The sequence below is a fragment of the Schistocerca cancellata genome, chromosome 2 (genome assembly GCF_023864275.1).
Source record: "Schistocerca cancellata isolate TAMUIC-IGC-003103 chromosome 2, iqSchCanc2.1, whole genome shotgun sequence".
Taxonomy (NCBI): Eukaryota; Metazoa; Arthropoda; class Insecta; order Orthoptera; family Acrididae; genus Schistocerca; species Schistocerca cancellata.
Window position 1 is genome coordinate 290189268 of NC_064627.1, and position 10891 is coordinate 290200158.

Genomic DNA, 10891 nt, shown 5'->3' on the forward strand with positions numbered 1-10891 from the left:
TTTCTTCTCACCATTTTCTTCAGCAAAAGAGGGATAGAGCCTCAAGAGTTCCTGCCTTATTGTCATACAGTCAGTAAGGAAGTTATGTGCCATTTGTATGAAGCAACCTGAAGAAAACAGCAAGAATGTGGGAAAATCACTCCAGGAAATTTTAACCATAATGCACCTGCTCATCCTTAATGCTTTTTCGTGATTTTTTGGCAAAAAAAAACATGTTGCCACGGTCACCCTATTCACCAGACATGGTACCTTGAATCTTTCTATTCCTGAGGCTGAAGAGAACCATGATAGGACATTGTTTTGGCACTGCTGGTGAGGACGTCGTTTTGCCGAAATTGATGAGATAAAAATGAAATTGATGAATGAGTTGAACACCATAACTTAAAGCGAGTTCCATAAATGCTTCCAAAATTGAAGGAAGTGCTGGCACAAGTGTATTGTATCTCAGGAGGATTACTTGGAAGGGAACAAAGTTGATGCTGATGTATAAATATATTCTTTAAGAAAACAAAAATTCCCAGTACTGTTTGATCACACCTCATATGTTGCTGCTTGGGGTTTGGGACATACTTCATGCTGTCATTTTCTGTTGCTATCAACTAGTCAGAGCACTATATTTTTTGTCTGATTTCCATTGAAAAGTGGCGCACAGGAATGATATTTGCACCTGCGAGGTAAACTTCATATGAGTGGAAGAAAATGGATTGCGGCAAGAAACCACATTTTATGATATTCATTTTTACAAATAGAAGATTTTTTGTCAAAACTGGCACATCAGTTTCTGCATTAGGAAAAGTGGTGCATTGGATTTGAATTTGTACCGAACCACTACTAAACAAAAAATAACTCATTAAAAAAATGCTTCAGCAGAAATATTTTCACATTAAGAATTATAATTTTGTTAGATTTGATGGTAAAGTGGACTACTATTTGTACTAACTGTTTCAGTTGAAACATAATGCCACACAAATGTCTTGGAAAAACAAATCACTTGTCAGCAAAACATTTGATCAAAATATACACAGCCATGGGCACTGGCGTGGCACTCTCCTGTGCCAATTTTTTCATGGCCCAACTAGAGGAAATTGTCATAGCTTCACCAAACCCATGCTCTGGTTCAGGTTCATTGATATATTCATGATTTGGTCTCAGCCCAAGATACACTACACTTATTACTCCACAACCTCAACATTGCTCTGATTCTGCAATTACATGGTGTGTGGCACAGGAGTGTTTGTGTCTCATTGAGGGGATTTAAGACTGAGTAGTGGTAAATGTGTAATAAGAGGTAATACATCTACACCTACATAGATACTCCACAAGCCACTGGACAGTGCATGGCGGAGGTTGCCCTAAGCCCCTACTTGTCATTTCCTTTCCTGTTACAAGCAAGGGAACAAAGACTATATATGCCTCCATATGAGCCTTAAGTTCTTGTACTTCTTGGTCCATACGCACAATATATATTGGCAGAATTGTTCGGCAGTCAGCTTCAAATGGCTGATCTCTGAATAGTGTTTTTTGAAAAGAACATCACATTTCATGTAGAGATTCCTATTTGAGTTCCTGAAGCATTTCCGTAACACTTGCATGGTGTTCGAACCTACCAGTTACAAATCTAGCAGTTCATCTCTAAATTGTTTCGCTAACTGACCTAGTGTGGATCCAAAACACTGTAGCAGTACTCAAGGATAGGTTGCACAATGTCCTAGGTGCAGTCTCCTTCACATGCAACTCTTTCCAAAACTTTCCCAATAAACTGAAGTCAACCACTCACCTTCCCTACTACAGTTCTCACGTGCTCGTTCCACCTCATATCGCATTGTAATGTTATGCCGAGATATTTGACCCTGTTCTGTTCTACTGTACAAATGTACTGTTCGGGTAAATACAATCTGCCATAATAAAACGTAGAGAAAACCTACTCACACCTATTTTTCTTACCGTTGTGAATCGACATTGTAGTTATATTGCAGTATGTTGTTAATGATCATAGCAATCATAGTAGTAGCAGTAGTAATAATACACACTTCACTGAAGAAAATTTATTTTAATATTCATGCAGGGTATATTAGGAACAACAGACATTTCCACCAAAGTCATTCTTAACACCTAACTGCCTGCCCCTATCACTTTCTTTCCTTCTCAGTCACTGCAGTTTGGACACAAGTTGGTGACGTGTGTTTTACATAAATGTTTATTACTTTTCCACATCCCATGTTTGTCTTGTTACTGACTTGGCCACACCTGCCACTCCTTCAGTGTCTTGGATGCTTCTGACCATTTTCAAAAACTCTTCTATTGTTGGAAAATGCTTCCTTGATGCAATGTGCACTGCAACCAGCAACTTTCCAAGTTCTTCCACAAATATTCTCCTAGTCAATTTTCTTGCATTCCAGTTAAGGTCAAAGTCAACTAGACACAGATTATCAGCAGCAACATCAAGAATATTGTAGAAAACTATCATGGGCTATCTATTGATTTTACATTTGCTTGTATATGTACTAGTACCTGTTAACTGATAGTGTGTTTACAGCCCCTTTGGTTGAATTACAATCAAATAATTCTTGGCTTCTTATCAGCCCTGTCACTTATTTCCCCACCATGATTGAGTGTGCTCATTAGTACAACATAATTATTTCTCTTACGAATATAACTGACCACTGGAGTGTCATTTGTGAAGTAAAATAAAGAGCTATGAACCTCCTTGTTGGTCGTATTTTGTGGAAGCTCTGGCTTATTTTTATGTATAGTTCCTAAAATTGTCACATTGTATGATGTAAAAAAATTGTCACGTTACATTTCGACCTTGCAAATCAGCGGTAAGATCAGCAACTATTATTCCGTTTTTTTTTCTGCTGCAGTCCACTGTCCTTTCCTGTATAAATTTGGGCTTTCAGCAGATATGAAGATTTGCTGTCACACAGAGTGCTCATCTTGATCTCTATATTTTGCTGGTTTGCTTGGGATGTACTGCATGAATGAAGAGCGGCCTCTAAATGTTACCAGCTGCTCATCAGCAGTCACATTTTCTCCTGGATTACACTTTAGGAAGGACTTCTAACCACTTCTCCGAGATACTGCGAATTGCGTCAAGTTTCTCAGCCTTTCCTCTATTGTGGATTTCTTAGTAAATCACAAGACGCGCAATATTTTACAAAATGTTTCTAGGGACATGGTTGCTTAAAATATGTTCCGCCCAGTATCCTTACACCACAAACTTTTTGTCGATTCCCCATGTGAGCCATATACACCTGCAAGGAACAGGAGTCATAAGTATGTGTGAAGAAGAGAATCATCGATGTTTGTCCATTGTTTACCATAAACTTGGGAAGTGCTGTAGAAAATAATGCTTCAAATGAACATTTTACATCACTTACTATGCTGCTTGCATACCTGGTAAGTCCCGGGGACTCATGACAACGTTCGAAGCAGGTAGGTGGCCGTGTTGTGTTGGTGGTTGCAACTGCCACGCTATGTTCCCATAGGTCTGTGCACTACTTTGAACAGGCTGTGGACTGTCGTCAATGTCATCACAGCACTCACTTTCAGATGCATTACTGACATGATCTTTGAACTCTGAAAGTGATCCTTCGTCTGTTGAGCTGTTTAATAATTCTTCCAACACGGCATCAGTCACTGATGAAATCATCATGTCACAATTCAGACTGATCATTAATGACAAGGAACACAAATCGAGCAGAAACAATGAATAATTTGAACAGTTGACATGTCATAAGTCCATTGTTGTAAATGCAGTGCCTTTTTTGCTTGTTGAGGATAAGTATGAACAGTTGAAGTCATTACTACTATAAAAGATGTGACAACCAGAAAGTATTTCACTTTAGAGTAATCATATTATTGTCAGGTCACGTTGACTCTAACATTACGTATGTAACTTAAGGTTTATGACCAGATTACTTCCAATATTTTAGTACTTTTTTAGCCACATACTGCCCTTGCATTTTGGGGAAGTCACCAAATTTCGTAAACTTATTTTGATATTTAGATAACCAGAAATGAAATTTATGATGATTTTGGGTTATAGACCCAAACAGAAAAGCAGGGTTAAACAACTCAGATGTGTCTAGCACAACACTAGTAACACTGTGTCTGAACATTACAGGTTTGATCTTCCTACTCATCTGCATTAATTTACATTTTTTCCACATTTACGCATAGTTGCCATTCATCACACCAAATGGAAATTTTGTCGAAGTCATCTTGTATCTTTCTCTAGTCACTCAACTTCGACACCTTACTGTACACCATGGCACCATCAGCAAACAACTGCCGATTGCTGTCCACACTGTCTGCCATATCATTTGTGTATATAGATAACAGAAGTGGTCCTATCCCACTTCCCTGGGGCACTCCCTGATGACACCCTTGTTTCTGATGCTCACCCACCATGGGTTCTATTATTTAAAAAGTCTTTAAGCCACTCGCATATCTGAACTTATTCCATATGCTCGTACCTTTGTTAACAGCCCGCAATGGGGCACTGTGTCAGATGCTTGCCAGAAGTGTGGAATCTGCCTGTTGCCCTTCATACATGATTCACAGCATATCATGCGAGGAAAGGGCATGTTGAGTTTTGCATGAGCGATGCTTTCTAAAACCATGCTGATACGTGGACATAAGCTTCGCAGTCTCAAGAAAGTTCATTGTATTCTGACTGGGAATATGTTCAGGGATTCTACAGCAAACAGAAGTTACTGATATGTCTGTAATTTTGCGGGTCCATTCTTTTACTCTTTTTATATACTGGAGTCACCTGTGCTTTTTTCCAGAAGCTTGGGACTTTGTGCTGGGTGAGAGATTCACAATAAATGCAAGCTAGATAAGAGACTAATGCTTTGTGAAATCAAGCTGTAATTCCATCCAGACCTGGTCATTTATTTGTTTTCAAATCTTTCAGTCGTTTCTGTATGTCAGATATGCATATTACTGTGTCACCCGTATGGGTGTGTTCAGTAACAGTATGTTCATATGATTCTCCTTTGTGAACAATTTCTTGAACTTTAAATTTAAACTAAATTTTATAATCACCAGCTGCCACACCAGATTGGTCATCAAGGGCTGAACGGAAGCCTTAGACCGGCTTAGCGATTTTACATAAGACCAGAATTTTCTCAGGTTCTCTACAGTATCTTTTGCTAAGGTGCAATGGTGGTAGTAGTTGTCTCCTCCAGCATCAGGAGGACGGCGGTTCAATCCCGCGTCCGGCCATCCTGATTTAGGTTTTCTGTGATTTCCCTAAATCGCTCCAGGCAAATGCTGGGAGGGTTCCTTTGAAAGGGCACAGCCGACTTCCTTCCCAAATCTGATGAGACCGATGACCTCACTGTTTGGTCTCTCCCCCAAACAACCCAACCCAACCCCAGCATCGTCTGAATTTCTCATTAAACTGTGGTGGGTCTTTTCCATCCTTTATCCACTTACCAGGCACATAACTCTTAAAACCAAGATTAATAACAATTAATGATGAAAGATTTACAGTGTATAGTCTTCAAAATGCAGAAAGGTTGAGATGAAACTTTAATAGAATTTTTACAAGTTAAATTCATCAGCAGAGAACTGATTTAGATCACAGACTGGATCAACAAGATAGTAAGATAAGTAGCAGATTTGATGAACAGGGTAGTCATATCCAAGATTCATAACAATTGCTAGGTGACTTAAAAAAGTGAGAGCAGATTAACAATAGATTGCTGGATATTATGGTAGATGAATCATATGAAAGAGTAACTCAGGTCAAAGATGAACTTCAGAGTGAAATAGTAGAAAATGTAGATTTTATTTAGAATGAACACAAGAACTCAAAAGACTTTAAACTCATATTGGAGGGTATCAAAGTAAAATGTAATTTGGAGGATAAGGTTAGCAATCCAGGAAATAAATCTGAAATGTAATTTATGTGAGGACCTAAATAATTTTTAACAGAATACAAGGAATCCCTACTGAATGTTTTATTTGAAGTCATTCAGAATGGTTTGAGGAAATGGAAACTCAAACACCAATATGAAAATAAGTGTAAAGTGCTGAGAGATGAACTGTAAGCAATTAAAAGTGACTGTAATGATAATGATTTTTATGATTAACATGTAGAAGATGAGACTGACTTTAAGTAATAGAACCCATCAAAAAAAAGTAATGGGTGAGGGAGCATAGTACAGGGACAGAATTCCAAGTATAATCAAGCAATTGGAGAAATACTTCGACAAGGTTGATAGACTACAGGAGATTGTAGAACAACCCTGTAGGAAATGTATAAAGTTAGAAGATCAATGAACAGGAGATATGAAAGGACTTGCTAATGTTCATTCCACATGAGAATTTTGTACATGTGTTACACATCTGAAAGAAATATTAATATTGAATAATTTTTTGTAATTTTTCAAACCATGAACTTGTTGATAGTGCAATTATTAACGCAATGCCTGAATTAATTTATAGATGAAACATAAAAATCGTGTTTTGTGGCACTTCATATGTATCTGAAACTCTCAGAAGAGTGCAACACTTGTCTGAGGCATTGGTAGCTTCACACAGAATTGGCAGCTACGTGTGCCAGTGCTCAAAAACAATCAACCTTCCAATTATTAGCACAGCATTGGTATGATGCAAATTCGCGACACTCAGCATTAAGGGGTTAATGTATTAGTCAAGATATGCTGTAGTGACAAGTGCAAATTAAGTATCCAAGCCAAGGGCGTAAAGATTCATAAAAGATGCCAGAAATATCAGAGTTACGGAAGCAGGCAGTTAAGAGTTAGACATGATTTAGTAGAGAAATGGAAACACAGACCAGCGAAGTCTAAATTATGGAGTTGGTTGCAACAGTGTCAAGTTTTAATTATTCAGGGTGGTTATTATATGTAAATAATAGCATATCGAAATACATAGAACACCTTTCAAGTAGACACTGTATTGCTACTATGATGGCATTATCGTGATTATAATTTCTATTGAAGGTTAGTGTATGCACATTCCAACACCAATGAAACACACAATACATTGTCCAGTCACAGTAGGAGGAGGAGGAAATTAGTGTTTAACATCCCGTCGACAACGAGTTTATTAGAGACGGAGCGCAAGCTCGGGCAAGGGAAGGAAATCGGCCGTGCCCTTTCACAGGAACCATCCCGGCATTTGCCTGAAGTGATTTAGGGAAATCACGGAAAACCTAAATCAGGATGGCCGGAGACGGGATTGAACTGTCGTCCTCCCGAATGCGAGTCCAGTGTGCTAACCACTGCGCCACCTCGCTCGGTCTCCAGTCACAGTAATATGACCACTTGTCAAAAGCCTGAAGAACCACCTTTTGCAGTGCGAACTGTTGCGAGACTTGCAGGAAGAGTGAGTGAAGTACTGGAAGGTATCAACAGGTATGTGAAGCCATGCTGACTCCAATGCTGTGGCCAGCTGTGTTAGGTTGCGGATTCCATGGCACAAAAAGTCCGATCAAGGTGGTTCCACAGATAGTGTTTAAACCTGGGGAGTTTGGTGGCCAGGGGAGTGCAGAAAATGTATCCTGGTAGTCTCTGATCCAGATGTATTGTACTACTGGCAGATAACATTGTGCTGAGGAAAAGCAAACAGTGTATGGGGTAGACATGGTCCCCTAAGATACACACATGCTTGGATTGATCCACTGTGCCTTACAGAATGACAAGATTACCTACGGAATGCTGTGGAAACAACTACCAGAACATAATGCTCCATTCTTCAGCCTGGATCCTCCAGACTATCGTTGCAGGGTATTCGCTTTCAGACATTTCGAGTCATATTTGCCAATGCACATCTGCCCAATGATGCATAACACGTGAGTCATCTGAAAAGGGCATTGTCACCACTCAGTAGGCTCCCAGTTGCATTTGTTGCCAATGAATAGCAGTCAGCAGGGGTGCATGAACCAGGCACCTGCTGCGGGGACCCATACACAGCAACTTTCACTGAATGGTCATTGAGGAGACACTATTGCTAGCTCCTTGGTTCATTTGGGTGATCAGTTGCTCAGCAGTTGCATGTCTATTCACCCGTATATCTCTCCACAGCCATCTTTCACCCCTTCCTCCTAGGGCCCATGGTTCACGAAAGTTGCCTCAGGACAGGTTTTGGATAGCACCCTTTTGTCATGGATGCAAACAGTTTACATACTTCACCATTTTGGAAATGCTCCCACACTTGGCCCAAAAGCCAGAGATCATCTCATTTTAGACATCACATAAATTGCTCTGTTTCTACATTAAGAAAATAAATGCACCACTTTCTGTGTTCCCCACAATATGCTTTATACCTTTTTCACTGCTAGTGCTGACATCTGTTAATGGTTATTGCAAGTTGACAGCAAACAGAGGTGGTGGCCACATTAATGTGACTGGGACATGTATACAAAGAGAGAATTTTGGGAGCAAACCATAGTGCTATTCTTAAGCAAAAGGGATAACATTATTTAAGGAAGGATATGGTAAGGTTATGGAACTGGGGTCCAGAGGGACATGCTGGCTAATATGAGGTATTTGGTAAGCTCATAGTTACGGAGCTGGGAGCCACTGAGACTTTCTGGCTAAGATGCCGTATTTTGCGAAGAAAAGGGATCCTATCATGTTATTTTTGTGAGAGCAATGTGGAGCAAAAGAGCATGGGGGCACAGTTGCAAAGCATATTGTCCATATTATAGTGGGAAGGCTTCACCTTGTCGAATGCTATTAGACAGTGATAAAACTGATACAGTCTCTGAAAGCACCCGTAGGAATAAAATATAAAACTGCTAATGGTCTTGTTAGAATGTTAATGAAAGATAAATTTGATTATAAATGAATGAACACTGTTAAAAGCAATACTGGAAAGTAACACAAGAGTTTGGGTTTTCTGAAAAAAAAGTGTACAAAATCTAACCAAGTAAGCCACTGGATATGGAAACTAACTCTCACTTTAATCATACTGGTTTCTAATGGAAAACATTTCATTATAGGACTGAATAATTAAAGATATGACAAAGTAGATGTAACAAGAAAAACAGTACATCTACATCCATACTCCACAAGCCACCTGACGGTGTGTGGTGGAGGGTACCTTCAGTACCTCTATCGGTTCTCCCTTCTATTCCAGTCTCGTATTGTTCGTGGAAAGAAGGATTGTCGGTATGGTTCTGTGTGGGCTCTAATCTCTCTGATTTTATCCTCATGGTCTCTTCGCGAGATATACGTAGGAGGGAGCAATATACTGCTTACTCCTCGGTGAAGGTATGTTCTCGAAACTTCAACGAAAGCCCACACCGAGCTACTGAGCGTCTCTCCTGCAGAGTCTTCCACTGGAGTTTATCTATCATCTCCGTAACGCTTTCGCAATTACTAAATGATCCTGTAACTTAGCAAGCAATAAAGATTTAAGCAGAGAGAAAGGACAATTTAAGAAAAATATAGATACCAGAAACTATTATTGCAAAGGATTTTGAAACAATAAGCTTTGGAAAATTAGTTTCATTTGAAATAACTGAACAAGAATATGTTAAAGTAAAAATGTTTCAGTTAAAGTAAATACCTAAATCACTTAAGTTATTATAGTTACATAAGTAAAGAAAGATTAGTTTGAAGTACAGACTTCAGTTAGTTAATGGTTGAAAAATGTCCCGAAACTGGTGGTGACACTTGCTTCGTGTAATTGCTGACTCAATGTGCATTTTCACACAAGCCATTTTATGAGTTGTGTTATATTTTAAGTTGTGTGTCTGTGACTACAGAAATTTTATTTTTCTCCCATCATGTAATGGCTGATCACAGTGAGATTGTATATCATCTTTGAAGATGGACCACACTGTCAAATAACTAATGGATCTAAGGCCACACTATCGCATATCAAAGGTCACATATTATCCCTGTTTCTTCCATGACACAAAGGTAACGTTATGTGAGTTGAGTGCAGTTTTTATTGAATCAATTTGTTTATTCACGATGTACAAAGCTTACAACACCAAATAAATGTTTTGAAGTTGGAAATTAGTTTTACCTGAAAAAATGTATGATAAATTTTTATTATACGCTGGAGACTGGAGGGGTGTTTGAGTCTTACAACAAAAGATTAATGAAGTATTTGGTCATTTGATGGCAATTTTAAGAGACAATTTGATTTATTGTTGAACTGTGCACAGAAATTCTGTTCACTCAGCAGAGATTAAAGGGCTGCTACAGACGACATATCAGTTTACCAGTTATCTGTGCTGTACTTATCCTATTGTCTTCGCACGTTGTAGAAAGCTAAATATAAATTGCCATTTGTCTGTGGATTCAAAGTCAAGGACAACGACACAGTACCACACTAGTTAGGATAAAAAATAACCTATTTATTAATGATGTATTTTGAAACTATCCCAGCAGTGTTAACAGGATATGCTATTACTTGGGAATGCCAGACTCCCACTCATATCACCAGTACAGGCTGCGAAAAGAATGCCACATGAAATAATTCTGTAGCTGGTGGTAGCTTTTGCCGTTGAGAAACTGCACATAATACTCGGAAGAAACTGAAGACTGGACAAACATTGGAAATATTACATTCCATATTTCAACATGTAATTACACACAATACATTCATACCAAAATTTGACAATAGCACCGAGTCAGAAATAAGACATATTTGTATTAACATCCCCTTCTCCCCACGCTGAAAAACAATTAGGACTTCTTAAAGTGAACTATGCATTTCCACCAACTTAATGTCAGTTAATATTTACATTGTATATGTTGTGAAATTTTCCTAAGTCATATTTAACAAGAATCTCTTAGGCTGTGAATAGTCCCATATGACTTAAAATGTTTAAAAAACAGAGTATAAGGTCCGGTGCACAGAATCACAGAACATCATTGTTGATGACCATCTGTTGCAG